The 26,441-nt window shown below is 35.9% G+C and overlaps 1 protein-coding gene across 3 annotated transcripts in view; it reads left to right on the top strand.

Annotated features, from left to right (window-relative positions):
- Positions 1-26,441, top strand: part of LOC118553187 (protein diaphanous homolog 2) — a 951,294-nt gene that overhangs the window by 309,904 nt on the left and 614,949 nt on the right. The window lies entirely within an intron of this gene.

Raw genomic sequence — 26,441 nt, 5'->3', positions numbered from 1 at the left:
TACTACCTTACCAGATTAGGATGTAACAATATATCTTTATTATTAAGGTACTTAATAAAAGTAAGTCAACAAATTCTTTTTTTTTTTAATTTTTAAAATTTTTAAAAAAGATTTTATTGATTTATTTGACAGAGAGAAACAGAGCAAGAACAGGAACACAAGCAGGGGGAGTGGGAGAGGGAGAAGCAGGCTTCCTGCAGAGCAGGGAGCCCAATGCGGGGCTCGATCCCAGGACCCTGGGATCATGACCTGAGCTGAAGGCAGACGCTTAATGACTGAGCCACCCAGGCGCCCCAACAAATTCTTAGTTTTGCTATTTTTCAGGAACATGACTGAATATATTTTAAGTAAGCTTTATTGAGAGAGATAGTCATTTGTACAAAGCCTTTCCCTCATTATCCTAATATTACAGTATTTTTTTCACTTTGTTACAGTGCTAAGTCTTTATTTCTTCATACCTTCAGAGACATCGAGGCAATTACCTTACTATTGTCAACTCTCTTAGGTTTAATAATGTTTTCTTAAATACCATTATCAGTTTCCTTGCTGGGCAGATTATATTTGTGCCTCAACATATATATATTGCATAATACTTGCTTGAGAGTTATTGCCAATAGATAAATTTACTTAGACGCTAGTTAGGACCTAATAAATTAGTAGTCTTAAGAGTTTGTTCTGATTTTTATGTATAAATGGGTAATCTTTTTTAAATAATTTAGTATTATGTGATATATGTAGCAGCTCTCAGTTATCTGCTTTAATAGATTGGAACGAAAGTATAAAACTTCTGGGGGGTATATGTGGAAGGTGGAGGCAATTAAATGTTTTTATAATAGTCTTTTTCTTATGTGTCAGTAACTTTAGCTCAGGCTTATTTGTATCCTCTTGGACTAGGGATAAGAAATAAAAGAAGCAGTGAGAACAACTTTCATATAGCCAGATCTAGGGCTTATTAAAGATTTTTCAAAGATAATCTTAAACCTTTGTTGGCAGAGAGAAAATGGGCTCTCGGCCTTTGGGAAACATTCTATATAAGTCCTTTCTCATGCCTTAAGTTTCTCCTGGGCTATACACTGCAGAAATCCTGTATCTGCTAGTGAATTCCTTCATGGTCATAAGAAATACAATGGATTTACACTGGGGTGTTATTTTAAGTTGTAAGATTCTCTTTTTGTAGATTGTTTTAATTCTCTCGTCTCTGTTTTTTTTGTCTCTTGCAGCAACCAGCAGTATTGTTGGTAAGAATCCAATAAACAGCTCAGGATTCATATGGTTAGAGCTGCAATATATGGAGTTACATATACCTATGTATAAAATTGACTCATTCATGAACTTGCTAGATTCAATCTGGGCTGTGAGCATTCTGTTCACTGGTTACTGAGAGTAGTCTGCATTTTCACCACTAAGCAGTTGACAACCAAGAATATACATATATGACCTGGACATTCAACATGTATCTAATAGAAGAGATATAGAACCAGAAAATAGTTGACTCATAAAGCATTTGTTATATACTACAATTTTTTTTGAACTTTTTTTAACATATATTAAATCATTTAATCCTCATGAAAGAAAACCTATGAGATAATGTTACTATCTCCAGTTCTGTAGATGAGACAGTTGGGCCATGGAAAGATTAAGAGATTTGCCCAAAGGTCACCAGGACAGTAGATAGCAAAGGTGAGTTTGAACCCAGTGTTCTTAATTATTATGCAAACTGCCAGGTTCTAGGTCATTTACATGCTGTCAGTTATATAGCTGGTAATTTAGATTCCTTTTATATATTTATGAAGTATATGTCATAGAAACTGCAGTCCCATTCTATCGGCCTGATACATGCCCAGGCAGGTCTGGAGTTTATTCTGGAAGCCAGAATCGATGCGATAAGCAGGGAAGAGAGTTAGTCTGTTCAGTGATATATGCTGGTTATGGGAGAATTTCCATACTATCTAGGTTTCTGTCTGAGTTGCTTCTGAATCTGAACAATATTGTTCATTGGTCATCTAAATATACTTATTTTAGAATCAAATCTTGAAGGTGACATTTGCAATTTGGGTTTCCAAGGTCATTTCCAAACATCTTCTAGGAAGTGACTGTGTGTAGCAGTTGTAGTCATGAAAGCGTGCTTCTCTGAATGGAATCAATATGCAACTTACCAATATACATTTTTTTATACCATTTCAAATAGATTGATTTAAAAAAGTCATTGAAAATGTATAAACCACTTAAAAGGTTGTAGAAAACTTAATTTTATAACAATTTTAGTCAAGTTGAAATCATGGTATGTCATTTTTAGGTTTTTTTTTAAAGATTTTATTTATTATCTGAGAGAGAACGAGAGTGAGAAAACACAAGCATGGGGAGCAGCAGAGGGAGAGGGAGAAGCAGACTCCCCGCTGAGCAGGGAGCCAGATGTGGGGTTCGATCCCAGGACCTTGGAATCATGACCTGATCTGAAGGCAGACACTTAATAGACTGAGCCAGCCAGGTGCCCCATTTTTAGTTTTTATATGAAAGGTGCTTGGTCATTTTTAAGAATCATTCTATTTACTGCCCATCAATACTGGCTCACTAGAATGTTCAGTGTTCATAGGCATTCCCTTCAAATTTTCTGCACTTTCCAATTTTGAATTAAGGTCAGATTAGAGGGTTCACATAAAATAAATTGGAATCATCATCAAAAGAGGTTATATAAATGGGCTTTGATACATGGTGATACTAGTAATATGTGCATTTTCAACATATAAATAGTTGTACGTTATGAATAATTAAGCCTATCAATACTTACCTAGAGTCAGGCTGCTTTGACTATTTTTGAACAAATTTTAGGCTGAAGATTGCCATTAAGGAAATTCACCTTGGAAGTAAGCAACTTTCCATATAGAAAATAAGAATTGCTAGGACACTGGAGTTCATAGCATGGCTGCTTATAGAACATCAGTATTTTACTTGTCATATTAAAATTCGTCATTGTGATCTTTGGATTAGAAATGAAATATGCCCTGCTTTATTATTTATATTCTGTATCTGTATAATAGAAATGCAAAACTTGATGAGTACATGTATTAATAATGCCTTAGCTCTTAAGGGTGCCTACCATGAAATTTATAGAATTATAGCAACCTTATTCTGTTACCATATAGAGGTGGGCAACTGGGGCACGTGTAAAATTAGACAGCTCTTTGCCAGTCAAATAGACAATATATTGAAGGTGCCAGCTATGACTTAAATGAACCATCTAATAGGCTAAATGCTGTACAGAGTTTGCTGGTTGCAGACTGTTTCCCAAGAAATAGTCAATGCTAATCTCTATTACTAAGCAATGACTGAAGAATCTTTTGAGACTAAATTTTAATGAAAGGTGAAATAATTATTTATAAATCTTATAGGTAAGTCTAAATTCAGTGTAAGTAAACTTTGTAAAATAGCCCTCCTTTGCCTGTTTCTCTCAGACATGCACATCTCCCTTCTCTCAGTGGACCCAGATACCTGCATAATCAACATAGTGACAAATTTACATTTCACAATTCTTGGATCAACTGATGCTTGGGTATTGGCAGCTGCATTTCCATGTATAGGTATTAATAATTAGTGATGGCCTACATAAAGACTAATATAGCGTAGAAATGAGATAACAGCATTATTCTAGCAATTCTTCCAAGCTGCCATTGAGGCTTCTTCTTGTCTTATTTGGCCATTCAACAAATATGTATTGAATTTCTATCATCTGCTATACACTACTAGTTTTCACAGAATGCTTATTGCTCCATTTGGCCTGTGACCCACAGAATGAGTAGCTGAATTCTCTGTGGTGGAAAGGGATTTTGTTTAGCGTGTTTTGCCATGACAACATCCCTGTATTTCTGCACTTTCAGGCCTGCTTGCTTACTTAGAATCAAGTTAACTATTTCCTGTACTACCTTCAGGAATTTCCTAGGATCCAAATTATTTTTTATTGTTATTTAGGTATGCGTAAACTATTATATGATAAGTGAACCACTATTTGCAATGACAGGGACAGCATTTTCCAGAGACCTTCTACTTAGTTTTTCTCTTATTTGGTTATTCTCTTATTTTTGCCCTATTTGTATCTAAGTCTTCTCATTGCTTCCTTAAACTCAATATAATCAGAAAGTTCCAGTGAACTTTAGGATTGACCTGTATTTTGAAGTTTATAAATGGGAGAGGAGAAGACAGCAATTAGAGTATCCAATCAAAGGAAAATTAAGTTTGTGATAAAGATTTTTAGGTGCGGTCCAAAACTGCTAGAACTCATACAAGAATTCAGTAAAGTGGCAGGATATAAAATCAATGCACAGAAATCAGTGGCATTTCTATATACCAACAACAAGACAGAAGAAAGAGAAATTAAGGAGTCGATCCCATTTACAATTGCACCCAAAACCATAAGATACCTAGGAAGAAATCTAACCAAAGAGGCAAAGGATCTGTACTCAGAAAACTATAAAATACTCATGAAAGAAATGGAGGAAGACACAAATAAATGGAAAAACGTTCCATGCTCATGGATTGGAAGAACAAATATTGTGAAGATGTCAAAGCTACATAGAGCAATCTACACATTCAATGCAATCCCCATCAAAATACCATCCACTTTTTTCAAAGAAATGGAACAAATAATCCTAAAATTTGTATGGAACCAGAAAAGGCCCCGCATAGCCAGAGGAATGTTGAAAAAGAAAAGCAAAGCTGGCGGCATCACAATTCCGGACTTCCAGCTCTACTACAAAGCTGTCATCATCAAGACAGTATGGTACTGGCACAAAAACAGACACATAGATCAATGGAACAGAATAGAGAGCCCAGAAATAGACCCTGAACTCTATGGTCAACTAATCTTCGACAAAGCAGGAAAGAATGTCCAATGGAAAAAAGTCTCTTCAACAAATGGTGTTGGGACAATTGGACAGCCACATGCAGAAGAATGAAACTGGACCATTTCCTTACACCACACACAAAAATAGACTCCAAATGGATGAAAGACCTCAATGTGAGACAGGAATCCATCAAAATCCTTGAAAAGAACACAGGCGGCAACCTCTTTGACCTCAGCCGCAGCAACTTCTTCCTAGAAACATCGCCAGAGGCAAGGGAAGCAAGGGTAAAAATGAACTATTGGGACTTCATCAAGATAAAAAGCTTTTGCACAGCAAAGGAAACAGTCAACAAAACCAAAAGACAACCGACAGAATGGGAGAAGGTATTTGCAAATGACATATCAGATAAAGGGCTAGTATCCAAAATCTATGAAGAACTTCTTAAACTCAACACCCAAAGAACAAATACTCCAATCAGGAAATGGGCAGAAGACATGAACAGACATTTCTGCAAAGAAGACATCCAAATGGCCAACAGACACATGAAAAAGTGCTCCACTCACTCGGCATCAGGGAAATCTAAATCAAAACCTCAATGAGATACCACCTCACACCAGTCAGAATGGCTAAAATTAACAAGTCAGGAAACGACAGATGTTGGCGAGGATGCAGAGAAAGAGGAATCCCCCCCACACTGTTGGTGGGAATGCAAGCTGGCGCAGTCACTCTGGAAAACAGTATGGAGGTTCCTCAGAAAGTTGAAAATAGAGCTACTGTACAACCCAGCAGTTGCACTACTGGGTATTTACCGCAAAGATACAAATGTGATCCAAAGGGGCACATGCACCCCAATGTTTATAGTAGCAATGTCCACAATAGCCAAACGATGGAGAGAGCCAAGATGTCCATCAACAGATGAATGGGTAAAGAAGATGTGGTTACACACACACACACACACACACACACACACACACTGGAATATTATACAGGCATCAAAAAATGAAATCTTGCCATTTGCAACGACGTGGATGGAACTAGAAGGTATTATGCTAAGGGAATAATTCAGTCAGAAAGACAAGTATCATATGTACTCACTGATATGAGGAATTTGAGAAACAAGACAGAGAATCATAGGGGAAAGGAGTGAAAAATGAAACAAGATGAAACCAGAGAGGGAGACAAAGCATAAGCGACTCTTAATCTCAGGAGACAAACTGAGGGTTGCTGGAGTGGAGCGGGGTGGGAGGGATGGGGTGGCTGGGTGATGGACACTGGGGAGGGTATGTGCTATGGGAGCGCTGTGAATTGTGGAAGACTGATGAATCACAGACCTGTACCTCTGAAACAAATAATACATTATATGTTAATAAAAAAAATAAAAATGAAAAAAACAAAAATAAAAAAAGATTTTTAAGGGTGGTATAATATGCTTGCCACTTAATTAGGCATTTGATTTATAGAATTAGTAATTTTTTTTGAGGGAATTGCTTATATTTTTTCAGAAATTTTTTTTTTTTTAAGATTTTATTTATATTTTGACAGAGAGACAGGGAGAGAGGGAACACAGGCAGGGGGAGTGGGAGAGGGAAAAGCAGGCTTCCTGCTGAGCAGGGAGCCTGATGCGGGGCTCGATCCCAGGACCCTGGGATCATGACTTGAGCCGAAGGCATATGTCCAACGACTGAGCCACCCAGGCGCCCCTCAGAAATGTATTTTTTTTATTAAGAAGTATATAGTAAACAATCTTTACAGAAACTGTGAGTCCCTTAATAGTAATTAGTAAGTGTATTTTTCAATGCAGTCGTCTATCACAAATATATATATTAAGCACCTATTCTGTGCCAGATGCTAGTTTTAGTCTTGTGGGGATTCAGCTGTAATTAAGGCAGATGTGACCCTGACTCTCTTAGAACTTACAGTCTAACAAAAAAGACATAATAATAAACCTGTTACTAATACAAATTTCAGATAATGTGAAGTATTCCAAAGCAAATAAAATACAGTAACATGATAGAGAATTACTTAGGTGTAGGATTAAATGTGGTGGCTATGGAAAATAATTTTAAAATCATATGAATTGAGGAATTTAAAACCCATATTGGCAGAAGCCAACAGTATTTGTTGATGGGTTGAATGCAAAGGATAAGAAAAACACGAGGAATCAGCAATCACTTGTAGGTTTAGGGCTTTGCCAAATAAAGTACTATCCAGTAGATAATCCTATTCTAGCTATCAAATCAGGAAAGGCTAAGGATGATAGTAATGGCAGAAAACGTTCAGAGGATCAAAACAAAGTGATAATCAAAATAAAACTATCTTTGGATGTACTATGCGAATATTGCCAAAGATAGGAGATACAGTACAGCTTGAATTAGTTTAGTGTTGATACATGGAAATAAAATGTATTGCTTTAGCATTAACCTTTTCTTCAATTCTAGGGGTTTGTGCCTCTTTTGATTTGACTATAAAAACAATTTTTTTTCTTTGTGTTTAACAGTTTGGTCAAATGGACATTGTACCTCTAATGTTTCTTTTGATTTACTCTAGGCTGAGGTCATACCTTGTGCTAGGTATGAATTAATTACAAAGTGAATGATTTGGTTGTGGTGAAGAGAGAATTTTATTCTCATTTCAACTAAATCTGTGATCTAAGAGAGATCTTTACATTCTTTGTATGCCTGAGGGTCACCAAAAGTGTACTGATAAAAACCCCCTTGAGAGTTCCGAAGGAAATGTAGGTTATTTCATTTGGATCATCTTCTAAATGTCTTGAAGTACCATATTCCAAAGTTCTCTTTCCAGATAGAAATAATATCCTCTATCCAGGAAATTTGTATAGGTTTATGCATTATCTTGTTCCAGGAGTTGAGAATAAATTTAGCACTTATTAATTATTGGGAAATTGTCAAAATGGATTATACATATGTGAAAAAATGTTCTTGTAAATTTTGAAGTATTCTTACTGTGGCTGTATTATTATTTATGATAGATACCAGAGGGCCCTCTCACTCATTTTTAGGTGCTCCATGCTTATGCAGGCATTTCTCTGATAATTTAGTCTTATGGAATGAGTGGAATTAGTAAAACAACTGTGATTGTTGATTATTTCCTCATCTTTTATAGCACAGAAAACTTAGCACCAAATCTGAATCCTCGTTGGGTTGATTGAGCTCTCCAACTTTATCCATGACCATTGCTATGTATTCAATTGTAATATTTTACTTCATTTCAGTTTAGCAGAGAGTTTTTTTAGTACCAGTATAAGAATTTCATTTGTGAAAGCGTTGGAGAATTGTATTCAAGAAGATAATATGACTTCTTTGTATGATAATCTTTTCAAACGGCATTCTAGTACATGTGGGAAGTATATTGCAATTGAGATATGCTAACCTGCATCTAAGATAGCTTAGTTTATTTGATTGCTGAACTCCAAAGAAATTATTTTGGAGGCTCTCTGAGAAGTATATAAGAAAGTTTCAAACTCTTTTAGGTGACTGGTCTCTGTTCTGTTTCCAGTATTTGTGTATCACTTGATATTTTGGAGCAGTAATGTATTAAGAGGAATCATATAATCCTAGTAGGGCATTTTATTATTTATTTATTTATTTATTTATTTATTTTAAAAGCTTTCAGTCTTTTTTTTTTTTTAAAGATTTTATTTATTTATTCATGAGAGACAGAGAGAGAGAGAGAGAGAAGCAGAGGGAGAAGCAGGCTCCCAAGGAGCAGGGAGCCCAATGCGGGACTCGATCCCAGGACCCTGGGATCATGACCTGAGCTGAAGGCAGATGCTTAACCGTCTGAGCCACCCAGGCGCCCTATTTTTTTATTTTTTTAAAGATTTTTTTTTTTATTTATTTATTTGAGAGAGAGAGAGTGAGAGAGAGCGCAAGAGGGGGTAGGGTTAGAGGGAGAAGCAGACTCCCCGCCGAGCAGGGAGCCCGATGTGGGACTCGACCCCGGGACTCCGGGATCATGACCTGAGCTGAAGGCAGTCGCTTAACCAACTGAGCCACCCAGGCACCCCTAGTAGGGCATTTTAAAACATGTATCATCATACATATGCATATGTATGTGGAAGGGTAACTAACATATTTTAATGTCTTAATGTAAGTTGTAGACACAAACACATCCTTAAATTTATATGTCTTGTATACATTTCTACATAAAATCTCAGTCACTTATGCATGTCCTAGAGTAAAGTGGATTCTCATCTGCTCAGTAATTCTTCCCTTATGCTGGGACTTTAACAAAAAGAAAAGGCCAGACTCAACCTAGAGAAAGGAGAAAGCCAAGCAGTAGAAAAAAATTATTTGTGCCAGGCTTGAAAGATCCCAATCTTTCCATTTTTATCTTCCAAAGAAGCTCTTTCTTAGGGGCATGGTACTGAAGGGCTAGGGTTTCCATTATGATTGTTCATTGTGCAACGGTGCCCAGCTGAGAGTCTGGCTGGGGGCTGTAGTTTGGCACTGGCTCTATTTGCTAAGCTGTGTGTTTACCCACAGATCTACATACAACCAGAGAGACTGACCTTCTTTAATTTGCACAGTAGTGTCCTAGCTTCTAGAGACAGCTCAGGCAGGTTATGTGATAGGCAGCTACTGTATATGACTCTGGTGTCCTTCACTCAAATTCCCCTCAGAGTGTTTTCTGCAGTGCTACCTGTTCTTTGCTGTTTCATTCTTTCCTCTCTCCACCTTTCATTTGCTATCAGGAAGCTAATTCTACTAAGGGTACTTAATTATTTCTATTTGTTAGGAAGAAGGCAAATGTTACCCTGGAGAATTATCATTTGCTATAATCATTATGTCACCATTAGTGGAATCTAGAATATATCTCAGCATTTTCTCTCAGCACCCCCTTGCTTCAAAATATGGTGTCTTTAATTGCAGTTTACATACCTCCTGACCTCTGGGTGAATGATTATAGTCTTGTACATTAAAAAGAAAATTCAATTTAAGTAAATAAACTCACAAATGGAGGCTGGGAAAGAAATGATGATAATAATAATAATTGTTCACATTTATGTAGCATTTACTCTGTGGTGAGCATTTTTATAATTGTCTTACATACATTAACTCATTATTATTTTTTTCAGTAACTCTTTGAGGTTACAATTATTAGTCCCATTTTATATATGAGGAAAGTAAGGCACAGAGAAGTTACATAACTTGCCTAAGATAACACAGATAATAAATTGGGGAATGATGATTCAAACCAAGTCATTCTAGTCCGTGGTCTTTTTTTTTTTTTTTTTTTTTTTTTTTACTATGCTATAATTTATGAATTTGCTAATTGCCTTGATAGTGTTTTCCCTTTAACATTTCATCAAGCTCTGCATTAAATCATCACTTGTTTTTTCTTGCTATTCACTGGGGATAAAGTGGTATCATATCAGTAGCTATAAGAGGTTTTCTGTTTTATCAATGTAGTGCTTTTAGAAGTTAGTACATTATAAAATGCTTCATTTCTATCATGGATAACTGGAAAAGCCAGCTTATTGTATCTATGTGATCACATATATAACCAACAGTTTGTTTTCTTTGTCTCTAAACTAGTGGAGTGGTATAAACTTCAGTGTAATTAAAATACAGTTACTGTGCCTTAATTTAGAAGTGCTTCTGGAGAAAGGAGAAATATTCCAAAATACTAGAGTATAGCAAGGAAGTAATGAAAATTCTTGTCTGTAATCTTTTCAGAGTTGCCTTCACTGTCTTTTCCCCCTAGAATATATATTTGCATCTCTAGGTGTCTAAGCATATTAAGATCTAAACCCAAACTAAATTTTCTTAATTCTTGAGGTTTGCAATAATAATTGAAAGTTCATAGATATGTTTCACAAGTATAGGGGAATATTCTCGATGTGCATGCTGCTAGATCACTGTTTAGCTTGATATGTTAGTATGATGAATATAGGGAGGTTGGATGCATTTGGACCTACTAACAAGAAAGACTATAGATTATGGTATTTCGACTGGTTAGTTGGCCTTAATCCTCAATAGAGGTTAATTAAACCTCAATGTGAAAAGGTGATTAGATAAAGAGCAGTGATAACCAAGCTAAAAAAGCATATAGTACTGCATGGAGCACTGGGTGTTATATGCAAACAATGAATCATGGAACACTACATCAAAAACTAATGATGTAATGTATGGGGATTAACATAACATAATAGTAAAAAAAAAGCATATAGTAGACAAGGATCTGTACTTTCTCATTTTAACACAAGCCATATTATCTGCTATATTCCTTTTGATATTTTGGTACTTGCTCTTGATTGAAAATATTCTGGGAAAGAGATTTAAAGCAGAACCTGCCTGACAAATTTCAGATAATGAATGATATTTTATAACAGTAAGCATATATATCTCAGACCACCATGTTTCTTTTCCTTTTAGGGTATGGGTGTGTTATAGAATAATCTACCCATCCTCTTTCTGCCACTTCTCCAAGTAATGGTTTTCTTTTTCCTTTTATTTCAGGTTTTGTTAGAGGTTTTGTGTTATCAGGCCTGATTTTGCTTTGCATTTTCTATATTCATTGTAATACATGTGTGATGGTCATCTGGTTACAGTTTAGGGAATGGGATTGAGTGGTGATATGACCAATGCATACAAACAAAATTAATGAGGAGACTTATGTGGAAGGTAGTACAAGGACAGAGCACTGGGGCTTTCACTAAGTGGGGAATTAGAAAGAAGGTCTAGAAATTTACTCCTAGTTGAGAAGATGTTGGGAAAAAGATCTGGAGCACAACTTTGGTTGACAAAATTCAGTTAATGAACAATGTTCATGTCATGACTGCTTCCATAATTGAGTACAAGGTGTTGTGCAGTTATTTCTGTGTTAGCTGCAACTCTGTTATGTTCTTTGTCTCTTAAGACATGCTTAAATGCAAGCAAGTTAGAATGACTTTATTATAGAAAAAAACTTGGAATCCTTTTTTTTAAAGTAACTGATTTAGATATTTCTATAAGGTTTTTATAAAAATAAAGTCTTTTTTTTTAAGATTTTATTTATTTATTTGACAGAGAGAGACAGCGAGAGAGGGAACACAAGCAGGGGGAGTGGGAGAGGGAGAAGCAGGCTTCCCGCGGAGCAGGGAGCCTGATGCGGGGCTCAATTCCAGGACCCTGGGATCATGACCTGAGCCGAAGGCAGCCGCTTAATGACTGAGCCACCCAGGTGCCCCAAAAATAAAGTCTTTATAGAATAAAAACTCTTCGCATTTACTTAGGCATTAATGACATCACACCATGTGTGACAAGACTCAAGACACTTGAGAGGGTGTGCCATGCTAATTCAGAGGGAGAAGCACCTCCTATTATGTAGATTTATTGGTGAAAAAGGGCAGTAGGCCTTCTCTGGAAGAGAGTATTGTATCTCAGGCCACCATATTCCTGGCAGATAGGTATACCAAGATGAATAAGATGTTTTATGTCCTCAAGGAGCTCATTATTTTTCACAGGAGAGGCAGATACATGATGTATCAGATATACATAAAGTAATTACTATACTATAATGGAGAATCTGCTATTAAGAGCCATGAAAGAATAATATTCTTATTATTGAAGAATAATTAAAAATGAATCCAGAAGTTTTCAGAGGGGAAAAAAAAAAACGTTTGAATTGGGACTTGAGTTACATGTGGTTTTTCTTCCAAAAAGAGAAGGGCATTTAGGGCAGATAAAGCTGCATAAATAAGAGTAGATAGATATGTTCGGGAGAAGGGCATAAAATATTTGGTTGGAGAATGTGGTAGGACAGGAGGGAGATGACAGGTTGGAGTTGACTAGTAAAGGACCTTTTTAGTATGACCTATGGTTAAACTGTAATGGATTTTTTTTTAATTAAGGGTTTGCAATGATATGATCAGATTGCATTTTAGAATGATCACATTCTGTAAGAAAGTGAAAGATTGATGGGAAAACATTTAGGAGGCTTTTTAATAATAGCCTAATTTAGAGATTTTTAGGACTTGAACTAGGGTAGTGGCAATGGAGATATAAAGGAATGATCTAAATATTTAGAAAGTGAAATTAACAATTAATGACATTAAACTTGGTGGAGGTAAGAGACAGAGAAGAAAGGGAAAGAGAAATCTAATATGATTCTCATGTGATGGATGATGATGCTACGTATTGAGATGGGGAAGAATGGAAAATCAAAAGTTAGGTTTCAGACATACTAAGTTTGAGATATAAGATAGTTTAGTGGCTGTGTCCTGTAGGTACTATATGTAGAAAATTGGAGTTCATAAAAATACCTGGGTTTGAGAGAGATTGGGAGTTCATCTGCATGCATATGGGATTTGATACCATAAAAAGGGATAAGATTACCTAAAGAAGAATTTTAGAGACAGAAAAAAGAGATCCCAGGATTAATACTTGAGGAACACCACCATTTCAAGAGCCGATGGAAGAGAAGAATCCACGAATGAAATGCCAACAAAAGAAGTAGGAAAATGAAGAAAATGTGCCATCATAAAAGCCAAGAGAGGAAATATTTCAGGAAGAAATGACTGATTTAATCATGTGGAACAATGCTAAGAAGTTAAGTCAGATGAGGACAGCAAAAAATCTTTTTGATTTGGCAGCAGGGAAAACATTAGTGATCTTAGCATAAGCATTTTTTAAGGCTTGGTATGGATGGCAGCCAGATTGGAATTCTTTGGAGTTTAGGGCTATTGAAGGTATCTGGGGTGCTAGTCACTGAGATAATACAGAAAGGGTATAAGCTTTGGTAGGAGAAAGAATGAACTGTGGATCCTGTTGAGTATAATACTCAGGTGGAGATGTTCAGTAACTAGAAAAACATGGTCTGAGATCCACAAGTGCAATCTGGCCTGGAGGTGGGGATTTGGAAGGTTATTCTATAGTTGAAGCAGCCTCACTGGATATTTTCATTCATATTTTGAAATAAAATTGGTACCAATTCATTATGGAAAATTGGCAATTTTTATTAATGTGTAATTTATTACAGCTATATACACATACTTCACAGTTTGCAAAGGAGTCGATTGATGAAGGAATGAAATATGCTAGTTTAGCCTTCTGTAAAAAACTATTTGAATACGTTCTTATATTGTTTAAGACAGTTAATAACTGAAGAGTGTATTTTCTGAGTCTAGGATTTCAGTTAGTGAAAAAAAATTGTAAAAATTGGGCATCCTTATTAAATCCAAACTTAAAACAGATAGTCCTTTTTAAGTAACTAGCCTTGGGAAAAAAGAAAGGCTTAAAACACAAATTATTGTTTCTATTTTACTTATACTCTAGATTTCTATGAAGTGCCATCTTAAGTTATATGCTTATTATGACTTCATTCACAATGGAGTAGGATGGTCAGAATTGTAAAAATGACCATTTTTGATTTAAATTATTTTTGTCACATAGTTTTTGAGGCTAGTAAAGAAAACATGAAATATGATTGACCTTTTTAATTTTATACAATTTAATAAAAGTTATATTAGTGATTTTACAGAATGAAACCTTTATCCATTTATGCTTCTGAAAAATAACCTTGTAAAATGTCAAAATTGCTATTGTATGCTTTTGAAAAATACTTAATGATTTGTGCTTGATGCATTTAAACTCTTTATTGAAGGTCAAGAATTCTATTAGGGCATTTTTGTCAGTAAAATGTTGACAGAAATTAACTAGATGTTTGAATTCTCAATGACAGTACTGTCACATTTTTTAAGAAATTGTCTAATAATAAGGCCAGATTTTGCTCACTGTTTTTCTTAGTAACAACCCCTAGTTCATTAAATACTGCCTTACAGTGTGTGTGAAGAGTCAAAACTTAGTGGTCATAGAATTCTTATTTAATAGATCTTTAGTTTAAATTGCTATAGTTATGTCATCCTCAATGACTATGTATATATGCTGTGCATTTGGATGAGATGTAATTGTGTGGATATTCCAAGAGCATTGATAATTATGTTACCCTTAATGTATTTTTGATAATCGATATTGAATTTAGGCATCCACAGTTTGATTTACAAAGTCTTACTCCAAACTGTAAAGTCACAAAACAAAGGCAATAAAGAAAAGCTGGGAAAACAAAAAAGAAAAGCTGGAATAGTGTCTTATTTTCTTGTACAAAACTAGCCTATGGTGTAGTTCTGCAGTGTATTTTGTGACAATCAAATGTGTTACTTGCCACCTAAACAGGAGTTTCTGTTGTTATGTGGCAGTGTTTTTTTTCTTCACTTTAGCCCTCTTTAAGGAGATGGTTATAATAACACAATAGTTCTAAAGGCCTAATGTTGACATGTAATGAGTATATGGTATAGGGGAGGAAAAATAATTTTTCCTCTACCCTTTTAGGTTTTTGGCTGAAAACCCTATAATAAAAGATTAATAGGAGAAAAACCAAACAAGTTTATTAATACGTATATCTCACTTTACCTGGGGAGATATCCCCTTATGGCCTATACCACCACCTTAAATCTACCTTCAGCTAAAGACAAAAGAAAAATGTTGGCGTGTGGTGGGGGAGGCCAGCTATGGGAGGTTACCTGGAGAAACACAGTAAACTAGGGTAGGGTTTGTTATGCAGATTTAAATGCTTTCTCTATTGACTGGCTTTCTCTTTTTCTGGTACAGAGAGGGAGACATCCTTACAAATGGAGATTTCTTCTATAAATGTAAATTTCCCTTTCTAGAGGGGTAACTTCTACTCAGTTTTCAGAGCTTTTCCTGTATCTGCTATTTCTCAAAAAATGTTCAGTATAAAATAATCTCTGTGCCAAAAAGACATATTCTGGGTGGCATATTTTACCCTTCAGTGGACATGTGAATATAGTGTCAACAAATCTCAGGATTACCTCTTTTACTGGTGTCAGTAATTACTTGAACAGAAAATTCTTAGGTTAATCTGTACAAAGATCACTTTCTCTTTTTCTGTGGATGTTTATCCATATGTAGGTGCATTCACATATATGTTCTGTTTCTGTCCTGTTGATATAGTACAGTTTACCCTTGAACAACACAGGTTTAAACTGTGTGGGTCCATTTATATTTAAATTTCTTACAGTACAGTACTGTAAATGTATTTTCTTTTCCTTATGATTTTCTTAATATTTCCTTTTCTCTAGCTTACTTTGTTGTAAGAATACAGTATGTAATACTTATAGCATATGAAATATGTGTTATTTTATCAGTAAGGCTTCTTTCTGTTCAGCAGTAGGTATTAGTTGTTTGACTTTTGGGGAGTCAAAAGTTATACATAGATTTTGACTATGCAGGGGGGAGAGGTAGGCACCCCTAATCCCCACACTATTCAAGTGTCAACTGTATATGGAGAAATATTTTAAATTTATGCATTGTTGGTGAGGAAGAATTTCTTCTGCCTGCCAAGGTCCTTCTAGCTACACTAAGAATCAAATTGGCATGACACAGATAAGTAAGAGAAAATCAAATATCATTCAGTACATAACGCGGACTCTAACCAGACGCAAAATTCCAAAGATAGGCCACAAGAGGCTTATTTGACATCCTGAGCTGAAGAGGGTTAGGGGTCTGGGATGAGAAGGGGAGGAAGACCATTAGCAAGGAAGGTGAGAGGAGATACTTAGAAAACAAAGGCTGCCCTGCTATGCAGATAAGTTTCTTAGGTAAAGAGGAATCTCTGTTAATAGGTCTTCATCCTACAGTCAGGCAGTTGAGGGGATGATAGAGTTTTTCCTGAATCTACTGAGCTTCGATTACTTTTAATTCAAAATAATCTTCATGCCAGAGTGGCCCATCTTTTGGCCACCTGCCCTTGGCCCCTACAACATCCTCAGAGATCCTCTGGTTGTGGTACCTATGAGTTATGTAAATATTGTGAAATTATCCCTTCAGAATTCTTTGGCCTCAGTGTATAAGAAGAGCCTAGGTGATATTTTTGGTATCATATTCCCCTATACCTGTTGTCCCAAGGTATAAATGTCCTTTTAACTTAGGCTTTTGAATCACACTTAGCAAATGGATGCATACCCTACAGCTCTCCAGTACCTTGTTTTTTATTTTTCCCCAAGATCCTCACTGAAATATTTAGTCTTATTAAACTTTGCATGGCATATAGCAGTCGTGAGACTCTTTTGGTTACTAGTGATTACAGATGTGTCTCAGAGTCTCAAAGCTCTGAACACAGCTATTCTTCATTTTCTGAGAATTTGAGAGTTTCATGGGTCTTCAGAAGACCTTGAGATGTCATTGCCCTTCCTCTAGGCAGTGCTGTATTCATATTCCCACCCTTGATATCATCTCCTTTTTCTTAACAGTCTTCAATGTCTTATATACTTTGATGGATTTTCTCATTTCATCTGATGATTGTGATCATTTTGATTATATTGAATGTTGGGCTTTTAATATTCCTGCTTTGAAAAGTTATTTCAATAGATAGCATAAACATTAAAGGTAAGATGGTGAATTTAGTGCTAAAATGTCTATGGTAGGCAATCAGCTATCATTTGTGTAATTCATGTTTTTTATTATAAATGTCATCGTCCACTAAGTCTGATTTAGTTTTTATCAGAATAAATTGTGGGATGCTATATACACAGATAAATGACAGCATTTACAGAGGAAGCACATGCTTTTTCCTTAAAGGACACCCATAGCCTCTAGTTCCTATGATTTATGTTATGTGTTTGCCAGTCAATAAAGATACTCTGAAGAAGTATTCATGCTGTACCTCAATAAAGATAATGATTAATATGTATTAGCCTTTAACCTCTGTGACATGTCTGTTTAGAATATGTGAGTAGACTGTTATTTATCACAGAAGTAGAGGAAGAAACCCCAAATCTATTTTGTTCATAATGTCTGCCAAAGTGTACGGAGTAGATTTTTGATTTGGGGAATAAATGGCACTTGTATTAGGGAGAACCAGCCCATTTTAATGATTCCCCCCCATAAGGAGAGAAATGCTAATCACTAATGCTCAGTGTATAGAAGACACAATCATTCTCAGTTTGAAAAACTGTATTCCATTAATATTAGTAATAGTTGTTATTGTTGAGTGAAGCCAAACTCATCATTTTGATGATAAAAATGGCTTTAATGATAAAAATGAAACACTGATTAACATGCATTTCTTTGCTAACCTAGCCCTTTATGTTGGAATAAAAATTAGTGAATTTCACTTGCTTTCACTAGTGAACTTCACTCCCTAGCAGGAGGTCATGGTAAAAAGTTAAACAAAGGCCCACTAACAAATAGGGCCTGGTTTGGTTACAGAAGTGGAATTAAGAAAGCAGGCTCTGGAGCCAGACTTTTTGGGTTTAAAACACACTTCTACCACTTTATAACTGGTGTAATTTTTGTGTAAGATACTTAATATCTCAATCTCTTCATCTATAAAATGGAGATAATTATAGTATCTACCCCTTAGGTTTATTGTGACACTGAGTTAATGTATGTGAAGTGTTTGAAATAGTACTTACCACAGGCTAGAAATGCCAGTTCTTGTGATCATTTTTGTCAGTATCAGTAATGTCTGTGTATTATAACAGCAGATATTTTTTAGTCCAGGGGTTTTGTCAATTCTTTGTCATCTGTTTGCAGACAATGGGGTCGGTACCTTTGACACCATTACTACCTGTTCAGCTTCCCTATAGAGTCTATGATCTGGGTAACACTTAGTATAGCAGTCTTATTTTGTAGAAAAAGAAACTGTGGCCAGAAATGTATCTACTTAAGGTTATAAAGTTAGTAATTAGGAGTCCAGTTTTGAATATGGCTCTTCTGATGGCCTGTTTGGTACTATTCATACTTCATGACTTAAGTTAGGCTGTGTGTTTTTCTTCATTTTTGAATATTGAATTCCTTAAGTCTAAGCACCATGTAGTAAACGTATGAAATGGTAGCGTAAATATTAGTTGTTTTAGTTTTCTCAGGAAAAAAAAATAAACCCTGAAATGCAATTTGTAGAATATATTATTTTCTGTCAATGTCTGTTATAAAACTGTATATATACATATTATATAATGTGATAAAAGTTACACTTGAGAATGGGGAGGGATAAGGATAATGACAAAAGAAGAAAAAGACTCAGAGATTGGCTTTACCTATTGTGAGTAGCAAACATAGCTAAAAAATAAATCAATGACAGGAATATAATATTTCCAAATTGTCCACTTTTAAAGTAAAGTTCTGACATGGAATGGAAAATTCCTCCATCTTCAGTATATAGAGATTGCTAAAAGTTTCAAGATTGATTTGGTCTTGCAGCTTTTAGCTAAATATTATTGATCCTTCTCTTTTAACTCTTAAGTTAGTGGTTCAGGTTTTCATAAATATTAGTTTCTGTAAAACATTTAAATGTATACCCATTTTATGAATTTTACGAAATTATATTTGTTTTAAATGAAAAATACCAATAACACTATTGATTGTCACAATAAAAATTAACAATTCCTCACATGTCCCTATTTTTATCTGCTATTGTTATATACTGGTTCACTAACCCCCATTATTTTCAAAGTCAGTATTCAGTATATTTGAACTGTGCTTTTGCTCAGCTGTGCCAGTCTAGTTGTATCACTTGTGTATATGAGTTATGTTGGGGATGAAGAATTTCCTTTGCCTTTCATTGTCCTTCTAGCTACACTAAGAATAATTGACATGAGACAGATTAACAGTAGAAAATCAAATGTAGTTTCATACATAAAGGGACTCCATGCAGACATGAAATTCCAAAGACAGGCAACATGAGGCTTATATCCTCAGCTAAGGAGAAAGATAGTTGTCTGGGATAAAAAAGGGAAGAAGACCATTGGCAGGAATGAGAGGAGATGTTTGGAAAACATAGGCTGCTCTGTTATATAGAGAAGATTTTTAGGTAAAGAGGAATTTCTGTTAATAGCTTTCTTCTTGGGGTACCTGCGTGGCTCAGTTGGTTAAGCATCTGCCTTCAGCTCAGGTCATGATCCCAGGGTCCTGGGATCCAGCCCTGCATCAGGCTTCCTGCTCCATAGGGAGCCTGCTTATCCCTCTGCCTGCTGTTCCCCCTGCTTGTGCACTCTCTCTCTGTCAAATAAAATCTTTTAATAAAAAAGCTCTCATCTTGGTACAGGCCCTACTTTCCAATTAAATTTAGGCAGTTAAGGGGGAGGCAGGACGCTTTTCCTGAACTTGCTTGGTTTTGATTGCTTTTAATTCAAAATCTTCATGCCAAAGTGGTTCATCTTTGGGTGGCCTGCCCTTGGTCCCTATAGTTGTATGGTCTGCTCATGTCCCTACCACATACCATGTCCCTAAATGAAATACCTGATATCTCTGACTCAACTAATCATAGCACTTACTTCCTTCACAATCTTATTTACTTCTATTTATTCTTGATACTAGCTTTGAGAATACTGAGGAGAGCTATATATCCCTGAGTGGAGCCTTTCATTTTCTTAATATGCCTTCTATTAAGGTGTGCATTTTGTTTTCTAAATGCTCTTGAGTTACTTTTAAATGTTGTCTTTGGTGTCCTCAACCTTCTTCTACCTTCCTGAGGGTAGGAAACAGGTCATCTGTTTTGTTCCCTTCACAACACCATCGGGTGTTTAGTTCAAGTTATTTTCTGACTGACTTCCTCAGTGGGAAATGTTCAGGGTATACATATTTATTTTAAATTAGCCTACATAATACAAAACTAGACAAGTACAGGAGTTGGGGAGATTTATGATCCCTTAAAACCCCAAGCCAATATTCTCTGTTAGCATGGACTATATTAATGTTGAACTCTTTATCTTGGCTTAGCCTTTATTTTTAGCACTGAAAATGGGAGCAGATCCTAGAACATTTTGGCAATGAAGATTGTACCTGTAGCCTTGCTTTTTCTTTATTTGTTTTTAACCTTATTTGGCAAAAGTGGCCCTATTTGGCTTTGTGTTTAAGTATCTCTGCATTTGGAAGGATGTTAATTTTCCAAATTAGGTATTATTTTATGCAGGTTTAGTGTCTTTCTTGAAATCAGAATGAACATTCCAAGATCAGAGAGAGAAATACTTTATAGATATAATTAGCTTTCCTCTATCAAGAAAGGCTGATGAACAAATACTGTCACGATAATTCAAGGCATTAATCCATGAATGTGTATTAGTCTCACTGGCTGAGAGTCTGTTGTCACTCAGTAGGTCATATCTAATCCATGTATCTGTAGTCTTAACTTCTCATTTGCACATTGGCTTAACTCTGTGTATTTAAGCATTACATGTTTTTATATATCTAAGGTTGAGTACATTATTAAAAATTTTATCCATTATCTTTACTTTCCAATGAAAAGAGGTGATAGCTTGCAATGAATCCATGTACATTTGCATTAGTGTCATGTGGCCCACCCCTGTGCAGACTGTAGCAAGGACAATCAATATATATGTATGCAAAGTTGCAGTTTCATTTACACTTGTTGCAAATCCTAATATGAATAAAGCCAACAGAAAATACTGACATTTTCCTAAAACATTTCTATATTGATTCCAAAAAAGATTTTAATTGCTAATTGTTAGTTCAAGATCGAAATATCCTCCCCCTTATTGTTTTAACTCACTATATCAGACTGACCCCTTTTCAGCACATAATTAATTGTGAGACAAAAATAAATTATGTTTTAAAGTTCTCTTAACATTTCTAATTCTCATTTTATTTGCTCCAGAATCACCATGAAATGGAAGAAAGAAATAGCAGAGTGATTTTCTCAAAGGAAAATATTATAGGACATAATCTTCATTGTTATAAATTTAGTACTTGTGAAAACTGTCAGGCTGAATAGTCTTAGATCAAAGCCGGAAAACTTTGTCGTTCAAATAGATCTCTCCCATTCTAGTTTTTAAATGCAAACCACACCCCTTTCCTGTCTTTATCTTTGTTTCTGCATTTTCCTTTCTCCTTTGTTTCCCATTTCCAGCCTTTTTCTATCCTGTACAACTTGAACTCAAGGAGGAAGTGATCTAAATCTTCATCTCTTTTTCAAATCTACCCCCATGGAATATTATTTATGATTATACTGAAATTTTTAAATGGTTCTGCTTTCTAAACAACTCAAGACAAGGGTGCCTGAGTGGCTCAGTCAGTTAAGTGTCTGCCTTTGGCTCAGGTCATGATCCCAGGGTCCTGGGATCGAGTCTCACATAAGGAGCCTGCTTCTCCCTTTATCTGCTGCTCTCCCTGTTTGTGTGCTCACTCTCTCTCCTGACAAATAAATAAATAAAATCTTTAAAGTTTAAACAATTCAAGACAAGAAGCAAAATCTTATTTTGCCCTAACTCCAAATATCTACCTATATATTTACTTTCCTGTTATCCCTTCACACCCATGGAGATGTGAATTCCTCTCAAAATACCTTTCTCTATGTTAATTATAGTAGTCCTAACGATTCATAAAAGGTGGCCTAACTTGCTTCACAATACTTCAGATTCCATTTAACAAGTGCATTATACATTTTTGCTTTATTCATTCAACAATAATTCATTCAAACAAATAGTTCTTGAGTATCTGCCATATGCTATGTTCTGGTTGGGCTAGACCTAAAACAATAAAGTAGGATTTCTGACATGGAAGAGTTCATGAACCTAGTTAGAGAGACAGGCATGTAGATGAATGAATAAATTATACTGAAGTACTACAACTAAGGTGTGAAAAAACTGATCTGGGAATTACAACTTTGAGACAGTTAACAAGGCTTCACCACTGGAAGTATTAATTTTGTTTCCAAAGAATGAATAGGGATATTCCAGATAGAGAAGATAGTAAAGGGTATTCCAGGCAAAGGGATTTATGCAAGTGTGTAAGGCACTTTTAGACCATGATGGTAACAAAATTGAACAAGATAGTTCTTCCCAGAGGAATGCTTCTTGCACTGTGAGAGATATACCTTAAAACAGATAACCACCAGCTATTTTGTGTAGTAGTAGTAGTAGTAGTAGTAGTAGTAGTAGTAGTAGTAGTAGCAGCAGCAGTGTGGGTTAAGATGCAGTAGGAGCATGGGGGAAATGTGCCGCGTTTGGGAAAGCTTTACAGGACAGACAGCTGTAGTGCTGAAAGAAGTAGTTCCTGAGGTGAATGACCTCAGTGATAACAAGAATAATAGCCATTGAAAGGTTACTCTGTGCTAGACACTGTGCTAAGTACATTGCATGCATTTTTCTCAATCTTCCCAACCCTCTAAAGTAGATACTATTATTGAACCCTAATTAATAATAATAATAAAAAAAGTGAAGCTCCAGGTGGTTAAATAACTCCCCTAAGCTCTCATGGAAATGGGTTTTGAGGCCATTCAATCTGATACCAGGTCCTTTGTTCACATATAAATTTCATGCAATGAGCCATTTCATGTATTACAGTGGAAATGAAAAATAGCAATATTAGGTACAATATAATCTCTCCACTTGAGGATTTGACACTCTAAGACTTGTGCAAGATAACTCTTATAAATAACGATAGAGTAAAATGATATATGCTATCCTGGAGATATTGTTAAGGTTCTGGAGGCAGCGTAATGGTGAGGAAACCACCAGATTTAGTGTAGAAGGTATGGGTTTAAACCCTGTTTTTGTTACTACCTGTGTAACTATCATCAAGTTATTAGTCTTTTTTGATGCTCAGAACTCTATAAATTGAGTTTATTTTCTTTTAAGATTTTATATATATATATATATATATATATATATATATATATATATATATTTGAGAGAACGCATGAGCCAGGGGAGGAGCCAGAGGGAGAGGGACAAGCAGACTCGTGCTGAGTGCAGAGCTTGATCCCAGGACCCTGAGATCATGACCTGAGCCGAAATCAAGAGTCAGACACTTAACTGACTGAGCCACCCAGGTGCCCCTATAAATTGAGTTTAATAATAACTGCCTCATAGGACTGTTATGAATAATAAATAAGATAAACAGAATGGGCTATAGAAAGCACTCAGTGATTGTGGAATCTAATATCTTCAAATAATAGCAAATAGAAGTTCTTTGAGAAAACATTATATTGTTGGAAAGAACATGAAGTTACACAAAACTTCCTGTAGGTGTGACCTTGGAAACCTGAAATTGCTTCAGTTTTAAAACAGGAATAATGCCACCTGCTTCTACGGTGGCTGTGTGTTTCCTTACCAACATTTCTTGGGTGCTTAGGGAAAGCATCAGAGAAGAAACCTTGGGCCTTGAAGAAGGAGTAAGAATTCTCTGTCAAAAAGTAGTTTGAAAGAACAGGATGATGCCTTAAGAAGACTCCTTAGGAAACCACCTGAAATTTAGCAATTGCTGAGAGCTGAGTATTGCCTTGGTCTGTTATATGGGCATCTTGACAAAGAAAGGGAGGTGATCATGGAGTAAACAGAAAACTGAAGGGACTGGAGAAATACTTTCCCTTTTTCTTCAGGTGTTTATTGAGCAGAAAATAGTCATGGGGAAAAGGGGTGGACAGCTGCTCTGTTCTTGTCAGTGTTTAGTTGGAGAGGAGTGGATAGCGAGTATACCAGGGGAGGCTTATGGTCCCAGTCTGCTGTCATTTAATAGTTTTTGTGTCTGCTTTTTATAGGTATTTTTGTCTTCTCCCTTGCTGTCCGCTGTCACTTTGCGCACTTGTCCGTGCACCTGCCCTGCCTTAGTAATTGGGGCCCAAGTGCTGGCAATAAAGAAATTAGAGGCTGAAAACCTTTGTTTGTAAGTGCCCAAATTAGCCTGGATGTCTGAAGCTTCCAGCATCAGCAGGCAAACAGCTGCAGTGGCAAGGAAGAGACTTGGCAGAGTTCAGAGGGGTAGCAAGATTATCTGCAGCTTCCAGTTAAGTTTAGAGATGGAATATGCAAAGGAAAAGAATAGGAAATGTAGTCAGCATAAACTTTGGACTTAGATTCTGCTGTGTGCACTTGGACAAAGAGTTTAACTTCACTGTTCGTTCTTAGGTATAAAATTGTTCAATAATACCTACTTTGCACAACTGTGATAAAGATTTGCCTTGCACAGTTCTTTTGCTGGGGTAGACATTCAATAAATGTGAAATTGTTTACAGTCCCACACCCCAGGGATTAGAGGTTAGACTGTATCTGACCAGCATTAGGTAACCTTAATGGATCTTGCAGGTTGATGTTTGAGATAAGCTGATTTGGCAGCTAGACATGGACACTGGAGAGGGAGAAGTTTTGGTCAGGGGCATGAGCCATGTGACTGTTTTAGCAACCAAGGGGGAACGTAATGAAACCTTATAAAGTGTGGTGATTGCAATGGATATAGAAAGGGAGAAGCCTATCTTAAAGGATCTGTGAGTGTTGACTGTGGAGCCAAAGGATTAACTGGCTGATAAGCCTAAGGAAATAGAGAATGGCGCTGATGATGGAGAAATAGGAAAGAGCCTTTTTGTGATAGTATACTATTTCTATTTTTACTGTGCTTACTATGCAGCAGGATATATAATTAGAAATGAGTTTTAGACAACTAAAAATAGAGACCTGGAAAGGTGAGCTTTCTAAAACTATCACTGAGAAGAGGAACGATGGGAAGCAACCGTGGTTAATGGTAAAGGAAGAAAAAGAGGTAGAAAAGTGGGAATAATAGTGGTTAAGGTTAGATAATAGTTCAGGAAGAAAAAATAGAAAAGAATTTGGGGAAAATTTATGGGCAAAACTAGCAGTTGCAGTCAAGTGGTGTATTCTGAGAAACCTGGTTGTGGGGTTTAAAGATAGAGTGCGATTTGTTTCTTGGCTTTGCTTCTTAATTTTCTTTTTTATAAATTCTTCTATTTTTGTTTCAATTTTCCCGAGTTGTTATTTTTATTGGGTACTTTTCTTTGCCTCTGTTATACCTCACATCTATTTCTTACTCTCCTTCATGAAACATCATGTATTTTATCCTTTTTTCCCCTAATCTTGTTGTAAATCCTGAGTATCCATTCAACAACTTGAATTCCACAGCTTTTACTTCACTGAGAACCAGTTACCAATATTTGTCACTTAAAAGCTATTTATTTTTACATGAGATACCATCAGCTTTTTTGCAGTGGTAGAAGATTCTGCAACTCCAGTGTAGCACTTAAAGGGAATGAACTCTGGAGTGAGAACACTTGGTTTGAACCAGGCACTGTCCCTTGCTAGGTAAGTGCCCTTCGACAGGTTACCTAACTCTTCACATCTCAGTTTCCTAATCTGTAAAACAAGAGGGATGATAATATTACCTGATAGGTTGTTCATGAGGGTTAAAAGGATTAGTGGCCTAGTCCATAGTAAGTATTGAGTATTAGGTACCATTATTTACTTATTTTGATTTATTATATAAACTTGAAGCATGGGTATGAATTAGGTATGTATTCTACTTTTATATTTGACTTGATTTGATTGTTTTGTATATTGAAAAAATTTGTCCTCAAAGTAATTGATTTTATTTTAAAAATAAGATGTGTAATTCATTGTCTTTAGAGATGGGCTAGTCATCACATTAAACAACATATTTCAAGAAGAATGGGCATAAGTAGCAATTTTAATTATTAAAAATTATATAAATAACATGTAAGTCTTGTTGAAAACCAACCTCTCTGCTCTGGAGCTGGAATATGTAATGCAAAGACAGAGTTTGGGTATAAAGAAGGAAGATAGTTTATTACTTTCTGAGGCAAAGGAGGCTGCAGCAG

This window comes from Halichoerus grypus, chromosome X, assembly GCF_964656455.1.
Source record: "Halichoerus grypus chromosome X, mHalGry1.hap1.1, whole genome shotgun sequence".
NCBI classification, from domain to species: domain Eukaryota; kingdom Metazoa; phylum Chordata; class Mammalia; order Carnivora; family Phocidae; genus Halichoerus; species Halichoerus grypus.
This window is presented reverse-complemented; position numbering and strand designations above follow the sequence as displayed.